A 16798-nucleotide genomic window follows, 5' to 3' on the forward strand; every position below is an offset into this window, starting at 1 on the left:
TGGAAATGCCCGTTCGGGGCACAATGGGGCTGATACCGGCACGTGCTACAAATAAATTGAGCTAACAATGACACTGATGAGGGCAGAACATTTAAGCAGCAGCAGCATGAGGGAAAGGTTTTTGTTTTTTTAAGTCCACTCAGCTCTGGGGGGGCTTTGGGGGAGGCTTACAGTTTGTCAGCTGGGGCTTCAGCCCCGGCAAGCCCCAGTGTAGCGCCGCCCCTGTGAACATCATCCCTGGACTTTAACAAAGGCCACAAAGACCTGTGTCTTGGGCTGCTGCTGTCATGGGGCGGGAAGTTGGACATGATAGAGGGGTTGCTGCATATGGAAGAGGAGGCTGCAAATGGAAAAGGGAGGCTGTAAATAGGAAGACACACATGGAGGAGAGAAGCTGCTACCTAAAGGTGGCCACACACCATACAATTTTTTAAATATCTGTTCAATTTAAAGGTGGCCACACACCACACAATAAAATGATCCGATTTTAAAGTAATTCAATAAAAACGATCGGATCTCCCGAAAAAATCGAAAGCTTTTTTTCTTTCGACTGAAACATCCGATCGGATTTCCCGGTTTCTTCGATTTTTATCGATCCAGAATGCCAGATATTTTTCTTCAATTTTTTAAAAGATTGTATGGTGTGTGTTAGATTGCCAATGCAATAATATACACACCCTAGCAATTTTCTCAGAGTTTCCAATCAGTTTTATCTTAATTGGGGAAAAATTGAACATAGGTGTGTGATACATTGGTCATATTTTTCAAATGTTACAATCAGTTAGAAAAATTGATTGCAATTCTTAAATTGAACAGATATTTAAAAAATGATATGGTGTGTGGCCACCTTAAGAATTGCAATCAATTTTTCTAACTGATTGTAACATTTCAAAAATATGACCAATGTACCACACACACATGTTCAATTTTTCCCCAATTATGATAAAACTGATTGGAAACTCTGAGAAAATTGCATGGGTGTGTATATTAATAAATTGACAATCTAACACACAACATACAATCTTTAAAAAAATTGAAGAGAAATATCTGGCATTCCAGTTCGATATACATCGAAAAAAAAACAGGAAATCCGATCGGATTTTTCAAACGAATGAAAAAAAAGCTTTCGATTTTTTCGGGAGATACGATCATTTTTATAGAATTGCTGTAAAATTGGATCATTTTATTGTATCATGTGTGGCCAGTGGCCACCTTTAAGGCAGATGTACATAACAGAAAGGGGTTGCTGTACACTGATGTTATGCAAGAGGGATCTTCCCATGGAATGGTAGGGCAGCAACTGCACATGGAAGGGGGGGGGGCAGAAAAAAATGTAAATCTGGCCTTGGCAATGAGTGGCAGGCCACCTTATGATATTACAAAAAAAAAAAAAAGATAGAACAACAAAAGAAAGAACAGAAGACCAGAAGAAGCCGATGTCATAGGATACTGTATGCAGGAGACACAAGGTTAAGAAGGGAAGTTAGAACCATACTGTACAGATAAAGACTTTAGTGTTGCCGCTAATTTCAAATAAAAATAAGTCTGACCTCCTTAACCTATTTACCTGGAAAGGTATGCCTTTTTATTAAAGGGGCAGTCCAATTGCACCATAAGCCCACCAAAGAACCAAACCAAACCCATGTGTGGCTTAGTTACCCTAGTTACCACCACCTCCCTTGTATTGATTTGAGGATGTGTCTCTTGTCCTTGATGGTTGGGGCTTTAAAGCTGGTAAATATTTATAAATCAGTAGGGGGTAGGCATTTATTTGAAGTTGGTTTGGCAATTTTATGTTTCAAGTCCACATAACCTTTTATTTAAACATATTATACAGTACATTTGATAAGTAAACAACTGATAATCTTAACATCACACCGTTGCCATGGGGACAAGCACCCTCACACTTTGAACACTAGGCGACACCCCGTTATATCTGACTAGTCTACAATGGAAATGTCTGCTATGGCGGTTCTATATGCTGACCCTTGCCAACTAATAGTAATTGGAACTATTTAATGAAAGGTCAAGTGGAAACCCAGCTTGCTGCTTTAGAACAAATATTAGAGGTTCTTTGTGATCTTGTATCTCAATCAATTTTCACTTTGTACATTCAAGGTCGTGTATGTGATGGAATAATAGGTCCCCGACTCTGTGCACTTGCGCTGTAGCACAGGGGATGATTTATTGCGACTACAAAAGAGGATGCTTGACATTTTGAAAATGTAATGTAGTGCAACAGTAATTACGGGAAAAGTAGACTGCTGAACAATTGATTATGGCTGTCAGAAAAGCCTGATTAACTTAGATGCTTGAGAAAGTGTGGCTGCCAGCCCTGAATTAAAACTTTGCAATTAAAATAATGACACTTGGTTACCTGCCTGAGTTTCCGCCTCTCTGCTTGTAGAGGGGAATTGTGTTTGCAGGTATAGGTTCGATTTTAAGTTTCAGTTATTGTCTGGAAAAAAAGCAGGGGAACTGAGGTCTCCACACTAGAAAATAAGAGGATACTGATTGCTGTTGTTTGGATAATGAACTACAATGGGCTTCTTGTGAGCAGGCCTAGTGATGAGGAGGGGAAGAGGGAGGATATAGACCCAAAGCCAATCCCCTTAAGAAGACCAAGCCCCTCACTTCTGGGCCACCTACCTCAAAACTGGAATCTGCTGTCCGGCTCCCCACTCCTCACCCCAAGCTTCAGCACATGCAGCAGAAACGATAAGAGTAACAGGAAAATATTCGTAAAAACTGACCACCTGTGCCATAAAAGCTTGGTTTTGTCAGTAGGTACACCCCCTTTCTGAAAAACTGTCATAGCAGTTTTCTGCCTTTGCAAAGACTGCTAAAAGACTGTGTCATCAGTGAGTGGGAGGTGCCTCATAGTGTGGCCTGAGGGGCACTCTGCTTTAATCTCGGCCTCTGAGCCAGCCTATCACAGAGAGGAGAAGTGACAAGAGAAGTAGTGCAGTGCCAGACACAGTATGTTGCATTCTTGAGCTGCCACAATGCTTCCCTGCTGCTTAATGAAGTAGTCAGGTGTTGCTGCATTGAGTAGAAAGAGAAGGGGAAATAGTCATAGTAAGTGTCATTCTGGGTCTTTTTAAAATTGGAGTTTTCAGTGGAGGTCCACTTTAACCTTAGCCCTTGAAACACATACAACAGTAATTTTGACCCTTATGTGTCCACACTCCACAACACCCTCTTTTCCCCAGTAACCCTAACAACCTTAACCACTTTACTAAACCTGATACTAGGCTAAACAGCCCAAATATTGACATTTCACTAGATTACTAGGCTTACGGTTAGAAACCAAGATAGCAGTAGACAGGCTAGTGACTTATTTCAGGTTACAGGCAAACACGGCCAATTAGAGGAATTGTTAAACAAAGTAAGGGAAAAGCTTCCTAATGGGGACACAGGTAGCAGATAAAACCCAAAAGAGGTTCTAATATTTTGCCACAAAACTAGAATTAATCCAGAACTAGAATGAATCTTTGTTCCTGGAGTTTGGCTGTAAATGTTCCAATGAAACCTCCTGCTCTTAAACAGCGTTTACCCTCATTAAACCTATTTTGTCATTCCACTATACAAACCGATGGGAAATTCAGTGGTCTGTAAAATTAATTTGAAGTTTGTATCTTCTCCGAATCTCCAGAGGGAGTTATCAGTGTCCTTCACTTCTCTATAAATCTGCCAGCTACTAATTATTATGCCTCATGATGTGTAAGATACAAGCACCACAGTGAATTACGCTTGCCGCAAATGTCTCTTTCTGTTCTGTTTGTCTGATAATGTCAGTGAAAGAGTACCTGTCTGCTGTGGGTTTCTGCACACAATCACCTCTGTTACACCTTAAACTAAACTGCAGGTGATGTGAGGCTAGTGGTGCTTGAAGGAGTGCATTGTGGATAGCCATGGCAAAAGTAGGGATGGACTTTCCCTGTGCATACAATGTTTTTATACTGATACTGAGGCTTTGTAAACATGCTAAATGATTTTTGGCCAAGTCGACCCATTTGGATTCTATCTGCCAAGAATCTAGTATGTGTCCGCTGCCCCCGATGCATTCACAAGAGATCCAGCTTGCCAGATCATTTTAATTTTGCAGGCCGAGGCAGTGGCGTAACAATAGTGAGGCTAAAGTGGTCCTCTACTCCTCCCTCCCCCTCTTGTGTGCTCTTGCCCCCTTCCCCTCATGCGTGGTGTAGCGTAATGGAGCACTGTTATATTTACCTAATGCTGTCCTTGGTCTCCTCTTCTTGCCGGGAGCCCTGTGTTTTTTGCTGACATATTCCAGCGTGATCAGGAGCTGCAGGATGACAACATAGAGCGCAGTGCTCCTGGCGAGAAGAGGAGACCAGAGACAGCAAGGACTTGGTAAATACAACAGTGCTCCCTGATCTATACCCTGCATATTGTGTGTGGGTGGGGGAGCGAAATCGACTGGCTACCACTACAGGAAAGGGGACTTGGGGGTTGTGTGCAGGGAGCTTCTGAATAATCTTGCTGGGGGGCTTGTTGCACTGCCCCTGGGCCAAGGCTATTATTCTCCTACTTACGCCTCCAGCAAAATCGTTCACTGTGCTGATCCCCCTTCATCCACGCCAACATGTTTCTGGAGGGATGAAGTCCTGATCTCTGTGTGTGACAGTCATCGTACATGTATACAAGGCGTAAGGCTGCACATACACACGTTAGATGTGGTAAAGGATAATCATCTACCTGATGTCGATCATTTATCTCTTTGCTGTGTACCCCATTAGACATTAGATCTCAACTGAGGTCTTATCTAATATTCCCCTCCCTGCCAAAAGCATAATAACAGACACTTTATAACAGATTTGACTTTTCTGGGCCATTCAGTCCATGCTATCTGAAGCATCTCAGCATGCCTGGCTAAAATTAGCTGGGCAGGGGAGCTAGAGTCAAAGCTAGCCGCAGTCAATCTGAAACACTGATGTTAGGCTGACCTCAGGACTAGATTTTAGACTAAACAGCTCGGGACAATTTAAAGCCTCATTGTCATGGGAGGCCAAAGGCAGTGAATTCACAGCCAATCAGCAGCTCATATGCACTAAACGGGTCCCTGCTTGCTGGCACTTGGCATTGAGGAGAGGCGGCCACCGTACCTGCACTGAGTCACATCTAAGCAAGGCCGAGCTCAGAAGCGACACGATGCGGATTTTGCTGACAGGTAACTGCACCACTTGTTGAACGCTGACATGTGTGTTATTGCTAAGAATATATTTGAAGGACTTATCCATACTGTCAACATACATTCTGTGATTGAAGTTAGTATGTTTAAATTCAGGAGAACTGCTCACAACCATAACTATTACTCATTCTACAGTCATAAAATCATTAGTAATTCTTTAGTAGCATTGGAAAGGTTGCTGCCCAGGTGTATTGCTTTCTCCCACACCTTATAACAATAACGTGTGTACTGCAGGCTCATACATCATCTTTATGTCACTGTGATCATTCCTAAGCTAGACAGTACTACTGTGGGAAGCCAGGTGCCTATAAGCCAAGAGCCAGGCCTTCTGGTGACAGCTGCTCTTGCACATTCTGCTGTCTACGCCAAGCTGGCCATGGGAAAGTATGCCAGTACAAATTAAGGAGTTTTAGATAATCATTCTCTGCATCTATGCATAGTAATGGATCACAGGCATTGACCTTTGCAGGAGAGATTCTCAATGGACTCTGGCCCGCCACTTAAGATATTTATATAAAAAATGACCTAGCAAACACACAATTATATAAAAATGCAGGTCTCCTGCTGGGAGTGGACTTGCAGTACGTCAGTGGCACATCTGCATAATATTGTAATTTGGGGTGATAATGTCATAATGTAGATTTCTCTAACTTTTATTAACTTTAAATAATTCCTATTTAGCTTCCATCCACTGGTTCCACTATACCAGTGATGACTAACCTTGGCACTCCAGCTGTGACAAAACTATAAATCCCATCATGCCTCTGCCTCCCCAAGTTATGCTTAGAGCTGTCAGAGTACTGCAATACCTCATGGGACTTGTAGTTCCACCACAGCTGGTGTGCCACGGTTAGCCATCACTGCACTATACCATGCAGGTGCAAGAAATAGTGGATAAAAATATGAACCTACCATAGTTTTTCATTGGCCAAAATGTTTTTCTGTAATCATCTTGGGTGACATTTGAGAGTATGTACTAGTGTCCCCAATGTCATTAATGAGGTTGTTTGTGATTCATCATGCTGGATCACTAATGAGTTACCTCTTTTACTTCAGCAGCATTGCCTCTCTGGGTCATCCCTCCATCCCCCTCCAAAGAGTAGGACAGGCTGCTCAGCTGAGAGATGAGCAGTGTATCACTACAGGGCCTATGCAGTGTCTCTGCCTATAATCATCAATAACTGTTTCAACACTTGGTTTTCTCCTAGGTGATATTTTCAGGCCTTGTCAATAAAATTCCTTTTAAACCACCAGCTAGTGAGAAAAGATACTCTTTCACCTACTTTTTGGTACTTTTCAATTGCAAAGTGCTAAAAATGTATTTTAAAAAGAAGATGAAAAATGATCTCCGAGGAGAAAACTCAGGATAAAGTTAATTGCATATGGGTCCCTGTGCCTGGTGTGCTGTAACATTAACTTCCAAAAATTCATGGTAATCTTCCCACCATAAAAATTGCTAACATAGCTGTCACAAACTGTGGCTTTAAGTCTCCCACTGGTGGCAGCACTCGTGAACTTTTGTATGGACTTCCGCTGTCCACTAGCATTGATCCTTTTTCTTGTTTGGAATTGTGCAGTTCTTTGGCTCACCTGCAGGTGGAACATTCTGAGTGGTCACATGACAAACACTCAGCACATTTAAAGAGAAACTCCGACCAAGAATTTAACTTTATCCCAATTAGTAGCTGATACCCCCTTTTACATGAGAAATCTATTCCTTTTCACAAACAGACCATCAGGGGGCGCTGTATGGCTGATATTGTGGTGAAACCCCTCCCACAAGAAACTCTGAGTATGTACTCTTGGCAGTTTCCTGTCTGTGAACCTTGCTGCATTGTGGAAAATAGCTGTTTACAGCTGTTTCCAACTGCCAAAAAAGCATGCAGCAGCTACATCACCTGCCAACAGTAAAAATGTCACCATGTAATAAATATCAGAATGTAAATCAGGGATTTAAAAGATTTTACAATGGGCAAACACTGACTAAATCATTTATACATAATTATTGTAAAAATGAAGCACTTCTTTTATTACATTATTTTCACTGGAGTTCCTCTTTAAAGCCTGCTTCTTCCATCCCAAAATGGCTAGATCATTTTGCTTGTAGCCTTGTGAATCTGGCCATTGGTTCCTTGTTCCCATTCCTTCCTTGTATTGATCCTCTGCCTGTCTGACAACAGTTATCATGCAAACTGCCGCGCATGCCGCTTTGAGCGCGTAAAACATTACTCAGTATGATAAGCGAAGGTTTGCGCAAACATTCCCTTATCACGAGAAGTGATGTTTTATGCGTGCAAAGCGGCACGCGCGGCAGTTTGAGTAATAATTGCTGTGCGTCGAACCGCAACACATCGAAATGCAGTGTCGGGTGTGAAAGGTAAAATTAAAGTCTATGGACTTTCATTTTACTTTGGTTAACGCAAAGTTTCGACTGTGTTAAAACTCAGCAAATGGACTCTGGTGTGAAAGAGCCCTTAGAGAATCACTATGGAGATGCGAGCACTGACGCAGGGTGTCGTCATGATACAAAAATCTGAGTCAGAGAACTAGAAGGACATAGGATGGACGCACCAATCTGACACTGGAGTGTGAGCATCACTATGTCGTAAGGGACATGGATGTCATTTTATTCATATATGATGTCTACTTTTATTAAATAGCCCGGAAAAAAAACATAAAAACCACAGACAAGCAAGTAATCCAATATCACCTGGGAGGATTGCTAAGTAAACCCAGCTATCCATACCCAATTACCTGAAATGCTTTTCTTTACAAAAGACATGTATATAAAGTTCAAAGGTCAAACCTCCACTGTGTATAAGATTATCTCAGAAATAGGATCTTATCTTCTCTAACTTTAGATGGTAATGCTTTTTTTTTTTTTTTTTTTTACAACATATTTTTTTTATTATTTTACCCAAGAATAATTTCAATTCATGTTTCCAGATCTTCAGAGGAACTTGTAGCGGTTTTCTTTTTCATCTTTTAGTTCAGCATTGAATTATATACTAGTGTTTTTATATTTTTCAATCAGAGAAATATGAAATATTGCAAATGGATTATTCCATTTTGTGGAGTTTCTTCAGCTGGTTTAGCTGGCATGTTTTGTATTTAGAAAGCACCCCCTTTTAACTGGTTTGCGGTAAAAATATATTCCATAGTGCAGAATGGAACTTAAGATATACAGTGGGATGCGAAAGTTTGGGCAACCTTGTAAATCGTCATGATTTTCCTGCATAAATCGTTGGATGTTACGATAAAAATGTCAGTTATATATGTTACGGCCAGAACCCAACGGCCAATGTCTGAAATGAGCCAAATCCTGGCGGCTTCGATCATTTTCCCCGGCGCTCGCTCCACCCCCCGCCTCCCTGCTATCGGCTTTCAGTCAGCCGGAGACACACGAGTCCCCCCCTCCCCCGAGTCGTTCGTGGTTGCAGGAAAGCAGAGCGGGGAGTGCTGCAGACATTGCTTCTGTCAGCACCCGCTCTGCAGGGACAAACGAATTCCTGCTTTCCTGCCTCTGCCTTCCTGCAGCCACGAACGACTCTGGGGGGGAAGCCGATAGCAGGGAGGCAGGGGGCGAAGCCAGCGCCGGGGAAAATGATCGGAGCCGCCAGGATTCGGCTCATTTCGGACATTGGCCGCAGCCATTTCGCACATTGACCGGCCAGAACCCGAAGTGGCCAGCCACAACGCGAAGTGGCCAAACTTCGGGTTCTGGCCGTAACATATATATCAAATAGGAGACACACACAGTGATATTTGAGAAGTGAAATTAATTTTATTGGATTTACAGAAAGTGCGCAATAATTGTTTAAATAAAATTAGGCAGGTGCATTTTATTGATTCCAAAACCTTTAGCACTAAGTATTGGCTTGGTAAGCTCAGTGACCCCTGACCTACATACACAGGTGAATGATCCAATTATGAGAAAGAGTATTTAAGGGGGTCAATTGTAAGTTTCCCTCCTCTTTTAATTTTCTCTGAAGAGTAGCAACATGGGGGTCTCAAAACAACTCTCAAATGACCTGAAGACAAAGATTGTTCACCATCATGGTTTAGGGGAAGGATACGGAAAGTTGTCTCAGAAATTTCAGCTGTCTGTTTCCACAGTTGGGAAAATATTGAGGAAATAGAAGACCACAGACTCAGTTCAAGTTAAGGCTCGAAGTGGCAGACCAAGAAATATCTCGGATAAACAGATGTGACGCTGATCACAGTCATGTTCATTAATTCCAGGCATTGCGATTGGGTAGTGGACCACTCGGCCCTCTTCCCCAATCACTGAACACGGAATCCCAATGGAAACGGTAGCGGGAGCGGCGCGCACATGTGCGGAGCCGCGGCTTAATGAGTAGCATATTAAAACATCCTGTTGCTGTTAACAGGCTCAAACATGACATTTTACTATGCTACATTGTCATTAACTGGTTAAAGCACATCTGAAGTGGAAGAGATATGGAGGCTTACCCATGAAGGTATTAGTGTCTGACCCCAAAAAAAATCCTCTTTATCCTGTCCCAACATCTTTCTTGAAAGGTCAGGCTGTGTTTGTTTCTGGAAAGGGGTAAGCAATGTGGAACCCAACGTGCAGACACCTTAGTGATGTGCAGTTTGTTATGAATCATTTCCCACACACAACCATAACTAAGGCCAGTATCATTCATGACCATTTGGATGGTTGGTCATCTGTTTTCCAGGATTAAACCGCTCACTTTCTTCACAGAGGCCACATCGTTTGTCATGGATGGTCTTCCAGGTCTTGGCTCTTCTATCAGGGACACGTGACCTTTTTGGAAATGCCTTTTCCACCTCACAATAGTGTCATAAGTTAGACAATCATTTCCATAAATTGCCATCATCTCATCATAGATTTGCCAGACACTATATTCCTTCAAATGCAGAAACGTTATCACACTGCGAGCCTCAATCTTTTCCAGCTCACACTTTAGTCAAAAACTAAAGACAAAATTGCTCTTTTCATTTACTGTATTAGCCAACACATGGACTCATCCATATTGAACAAAACACAAACAAATACATAAAACACACATAAATGGTATATTACCTTTAATTTGAATATACTTATTTTATAATGAAATCGTTAAATACAGAAAATTATGAATCAAGGAACATGCGCTAATATATGCTATTTTCTTTTATTCTAAATATACTTTTTCCATAAAATGACAATAAAACAGTATAAAATTCCTATAATCACCCTTACTAATTATGCATTATACACACTCTCATTCATACCATCCACATTCAAGAAATTCTCCAGATCTCGGAAAATTAACTAAAAAAGGATGAAGCAAATCCCAAATCTTGTGCAAAACTTTCAGATCCACAGTCAATATTGTGATCAGAAGAAAAGGGGATTAACCTCCTTGGCGGTAATCCCGAGCTGAGCTCGGGGTATGCCGCCGGAGGTCGCCGCTCAGGCCCTGCTGGGCCGATTTGCATTCTGAAAAAAGCAGCACACGCGTGTGCTGCCTGATCGCCGCCGCTCCGCGGCGATCCGCCGCGTGCAGCGGCGAAAGAGGGTCCCCCCAGCCGCCCGAGCCCAGCGCAGCCGGAACAAACAGTTCCGGCCGGCGCTAGGGGCTGGATCGGGCGGCTCTGACGCCAGGACGTCGACTGACGTCCATGACGTCACTCCGCTCGTCGCCATGGCGACGAGGAAAGTGAAACAAGATAGGCCGCTCATTGCGGCCTATCTTGTTACTTTCGATCGCCGGAGGCGATCGAAAGTACGCTTCCGGAGCGCCCTCTAGTGGGCTTTCATGCAGCCAACTTTCAGTTGGCTGCATGAAATATTTTTTTTTTAATTTAAAAAAAAACCCATTTCAGCCTCCCTGGCAAAATAAATAAACCGCCAGGGAGGTTAATTATCCAATATGCATAAAATAGATTGCAATCAATTGTGGGCGTAATGTAGGTTGCAAGACTCCCAACCGTTAAGTCTGTTACTGTGGGACCCGTCTTGTTAGTATACAACGGGTTCGGTGTAAGTCTTTTATACTTCTTCAAATAATAATTAGGTACATTGTCTCATCAAGGGATACCTTTAAACAGTCTGGTGTCACTCCGTTTGTACAGCTGCGTATACAGCTAAAAGACTTCTGAGCTCTGGCTCTCCGTGTAGCTGTTCTGCAGTATCCGGGGGCATACGTCACTTCCTACTGCTAGTTCCAGGACGACGCTCGCTCTTCCGGATCTCACCGCTATCAGCTGCTTCTCGGTGACGTCACCTTAAAGATAGAGGAGCTTGTGTATATGTGATTGGCCGCTGAGCGCTTCCACAGCCTTCCACACTCCTGAATCCTTCATAAAACGGAGAATATAATCTTATTTACACCTCAACGCGTTTCTGCTAATAAACGTTAGCCTTCTTCAGGAGGAACAGTCTCATTTCACCGGAGTCGTCTGTTATACTGGTTGTCCTGACCATAAAGCCGCCCATATATAGGATTCTCTCCTCCCACAATCCAAGCATTGTGGGTATATGCAAATTAATCTCTCTACCTGTTTTAACCTCTTCCATACCCTCATTCAATCCATCCTATATTCACATACATGTGAGCAGCAATTGCAAGGGTTAATTGTTAAAAACATATTATTTAAAAAAATGCAAAAGTTTCCATCTCGCTATTTAACCCTTTAGGGATTAATGTATCCAATTGGAAGATGCACTTAGACTCATTCCTAGACATTTTCTTAATAAAATCACCCCCTCTTAAGCTTTTCTTTATCACTTCCAGACCAAAAAAGATGGTACCTCTTAGGGTTCCCCCATGTTTCTCTTTATAATGGTTAGAGAGTGGGTGTTTTTCATTTTTCTTTATGATGTTCTTAAAATGTTCACCAATACGTGTATGTAGTGCCCGTTTGGTTCTACCTACATACAATTTACAGCATGGACACTGTATACAATATATGACCCCACTGGTATTACAGGTAATAGAGTCTTTAATTTTATAGCACACCCCACCTGCTGTTGTCACTTCCATGATTCTACCAGGGTTGTGTGTCGCCTTACAGCCAACACACAAACCACATCTGATGAATCCATTTTTCCTTTTCGATTCTGTTACATCTCTTTTACTTTCATTTGCAGCTGTAGCTATTGATAGCCCAATATTTGGAGCCTTTCTGAAAATTAGTCTAGGGATTTCTGGCAATAAGTCACCCAAGATTTTATCCTCTTTTAATACCCTCCAATGTTTTTTCACAATACCTGCTATCGATTTCGATTGAGAGGTATATTGGAGGACCAGAGGAAGATCCATATTACTTTTTTCTGTCTTGACTTTTGGAGCCAACAAATCTTCTCGACTCTGTTTCTCTATAAGGCTTCTAGATTCCTCAATCTGGTCTCTTGGGTAACCTTTTTCCAGAAGACAGTCCACGAGTCCATCCGCTTCTATATTGTAATTTGTTATCTCTGTGCAATTACGGCGTAGCCTCGTGAACTGTCCCCTGGGAATACCATTTAGCCACCTTGGCAAATGGCAGCTACTGTAAAGAATATAACTGTTTACGTCAACATTTTTCTGGAAGGTCTTGGTCTTTAAAATTCCTGATTCTATATATATTTCTAAATCCAAGAAATTAATCCTTTGATCACTTATATTTGCAGTGAACTTTATATTCCAGTCATTATCATTAACAGTGCTCACAAATTGTTCCAGTGAGCTTCGGTCACCTTGCCAGATCAGCAGCACATCGTCTATAAAACGACGCCATAGGACCCGGCTCGCACCGGGACCACCCACTCCATATATATTGTGGGTCTCCCAGTAAGACATAAATAAATTTGCATAAGCCGGTGCGAACCGGGTCCCCATCGCTGTGCCGCTGACCTGCAGGTACCACTCTTCCCCATACTGGAAATAATTATGTTCCAGAATGAATTGTATAGCCTCTAGGATGAAGTCTCAGAAAGGCTCCAAATATTGGGCTATCAATAGCTACAGCTGCAAATGAAAGTAAAAGAGACGTAACAGAATCGAAAAGGAAAAATGGATTCATCAGATGTGGTTTGTGTGTTGGCTGTAAGGCGACACACAACCCTGGTAGAATCATGGAAGTGACAACAGCAGGTGGGGTGTGCTATAAAATTAAAGACTCTATTACCTGTAATACCAGTGGGGTCATATATTGTATACAGTGTCCATGCTGTAAATTGTATGTAGGTAGAACCAAACGGGCACTACATACACGTATTGGTGAACATTTTAAGAACATCATAAAGAAAAATGAAAAACACCCACTCTCTAACCATTATAAAGAGAAACATGGGGGAACCCTAAGAGGTACCATCTTTTTTGGTCTGGAAGTGATAAAGAAAAGCTTAAGAGGGGGTGATTTTATTAAGAAAATGTCTAGGAATGAGTCTAAGTGGATCTTCCAATTGGATACATTAATCCCTAAAGGGTTAAATAGCGAGATGGAAACTTTTGCATTTTTTTAAATAATGTTTTTAACAATTAACCCTTGCAATTGCTGCTCACATGTATGTGAATATAGGATGGATTGAATGAGGGTATGGAAGAGGTTAAAACAGGTAGAGAGATTAATTTGCATATACCCACAATGCTTGGATTGTGGGAGGAGAGAATCCTATATATGGGCGGCTTTATGGTCAGGACAACCAGTATAACAGACGACTCCGGTGAAATGAGACTGTTCCTCCTTAAGAAGGCTAACGTTTATTAGCAGAAACGCGTTGAGGTGTAAATAAGATTATATTCTCCGTTTTATGAAGGATTCAGGAGTGTGGAAGGCTGTGGAAGCGCTCAGCGGCCAATCACATATACACAAGCTCCTCTATCTTTAAGGTGACGTCACCGAGAAGCAGCTGATAGCGGTGAGATCCGGAAGAGCGAGCGTCGTCCTGGAACTAGCAGTAGGAAGTGACGTATGCCCCCGGATACTGCAGAACAGCTACACGGAGAGCCAGAGCTCAGAAGTCTTTTAGCTGTATACGCAGCTGTACAAACGGAGTGACACCAGACTGTTTAAAGGTATCCCTTGATGAGACAATGTACCTAATTATTATTTGAAGAAGTATAAAAGACTTACACCAAACCCGTTGTATACTAACAAGACGGGTCCCACAGTAACAGACTTAACGGTTGGGAGTCTTGCAACCTACATTACGCCCACAATTGATTGCAATCTATTTTATGCATATTGGATAATTAATCCCCTTTTCTTCTGATCACAATATTGACTGTGGATCTGAAAGTTTTGCACAAGATTTGGGATTTGCTTCATCCTTTTTTAGTTAATTTTCCGAGATCTGGAGAATTTCTTGAATGTGGATGGTATGAATGAGAGTGTGTATAATGCATAATTAGTAAGGGTGATTATAGGAATTTTATACTGTTTTATTGTCATTTTATGGAAAAAGTATATTTAGAATAAAAGAAAATAGCATATATTAGCGCATGTTCCTTGATTCATAATTTTCTGTATTTTATTTTAGGGGTTTTGGGAACCCCCTGTTTGGAACCTGCAGCTTAGTTAACCCCTAAAGCGCCGCTTCATTTACATTCTTTGAAATCGTTAAATAATTTATTAGGTGTGTTAAGCTTAAAAAAAGATTAAAGAGACACTGAAGCGGAAAAAAAATTATGATATTATGATTTGTATGTGTAGTGCAGCTAAGAAATAAAACATTAAGATCAGATACATCAGTCTAATTGTTTCCAGTACAGGAAGAGTTAAGAAACTCCAGTTGTTATCTCTATGCAAACAAGCCATTAACTCTCCGACTTAAGGTAGCCATACACTGGTCGATTTGCCATTAGATCGACCAGCTGACAGATCCCTATCTGATCGAATCTGATCAAAGAGGGATCGTATGGCTGCCTTTACTGCAAACAGATTGTGAATCGATTTCAGCCTGAAACCGATCACAATCTGTGGAGCTGCCGCCTGTCCCCCCCCCGATCATACATTGCCGGACGCTGGCTCCCGGGCATCTTCTCCACACTGCACCCGCTCCATCCCGGCGCTTCCTGTGTCACTCCGTGACCAGGAAGTTCAAATAGAGCGCCCTCTATTTGAACTTCCTGGTCACTGCAGTGACAGGAAGCGCCGGGATGCAGCGGGTGCAGCGCGGAGAAGATGCGGAGAAGACGCCCGGGAGCCAGCGTCAGGTAATGTATACCTGATCGGATCGGCCGCCGCTAGCGACGCGCTCCCTACCCGCGGGCGATCGAGGGTAATTTCCCGCACGGCGAGATCGACGGACCGATCCGATTTCGGGAGGAAATCGGATCGGCGGGTGCGTTTAGCGCGAACGATTGGCAGCAGATTCGATCCCAGGATCGAATCTGCTGTCGAAACGGCCGCGAATCGGGCCAGTGTATGGCCACCTTTAGTCTTAGTCATGGAGAGGGCTGTTATCTGACTTTTGTTATCTCAACTGTAAGTGAACTGTTTACTTTTTCTCTGCTAGAGAAGAGGTCATTACTTCACAGACTGCTCTGAAAGACTCATTTTGAATGCTGAGTGTTGTGTAATCTGCACATATTATAGAATGATGCAATGTTAGAAAAAAATAAAAGTATGAGAATATTTTCTTTGCTGTTAATCTTCTAGTAATTATTCATAGTACACAACCAATTCACTATATCATATTTTTTTTTCGCTTCAGTGTCTCTTTAAGTAATGGAAAATGCTTTATAAATGAAACTGGCCCATGCTACCTTATGGGCTAATCTTTACACTTTTTTTATTTGTTTTTGTAATGTTAATTCCAGAGAGAATGTTTGAATGGTGAGAAAATTCACTAATATTAATTTATTGAAACAGTAAAATGAAAAAAAAAGTGTTAAATAACATTTGACCTGGCAGATGTGCCACACTGAAATTGTCTTCTTTAATGGATTTTAGTGTATTATACTACCCTGGCACTAATGGAAAGATGATTACGGGAGGCCTTTCAGGGAGACTTTAGCATTTAGATTAGCTGAATATGAGGTGTCTTCATTGTGATTTTACCTTTGTCTACTTTTTCAGTGTCTGTAGCCAGCATCAGGGGAAGGAGAAGCAATTCACTACATGCGGTAAGAAAATTAGTATTAGAATTGGGATCTTATTAAACCTGTAATAAAGTTTATACTATTCACTTGTATATTTTGCATTGTTTATTTATTTGCATTGTTTGCATAGGCAGTCCACTTTCAGCTGATAGTTACAGAGGGTTGTTTAGATGGCCAGGGCAGGTGTGACAAGTCTTCTGCTGAGTACCCTTGGTCTGTCCCCTGCCACTCTGCTCTTAAAGTGCACCTGAGATGATGGAATGGAAAAGGTTTATACATACCTGGGGCTTCCTTCAGCCCCCTTCGGCCTGATCAGTCCCTTGCCATCCTTGTTGCCTTGTTGCTCCGCTACGACTCCCAGTAACTTTGGGAGCCCCCCACTGCACTTATGTTGCCAGGAGCGTTCTGCGCCTGCAGGCATTGCTCCCAGCCACTGGAGGGCAACGGGGAACTGCACGGAGCCACACTGCGCCCGCGTCGACTGGCCCCGAATGGCCGAAGCTATTGGGACCGTAGTGAAGGA

This window comes from Hyperolius riggenbachi, chromosome 9 (assembly GCF_040937935.1).
Source record: "Hyperolius riggenbachi isolate aHypRig1 chromosome 9, aHypRig1.pri, whole genome shotgun sequence".
Taxonomy (NCBI): Eukaryota; Metazoa; Chordata; class Amphibia; order Anura; family Hyperoliidae; genus Hyperolius; species Hyperolius riggenbachi.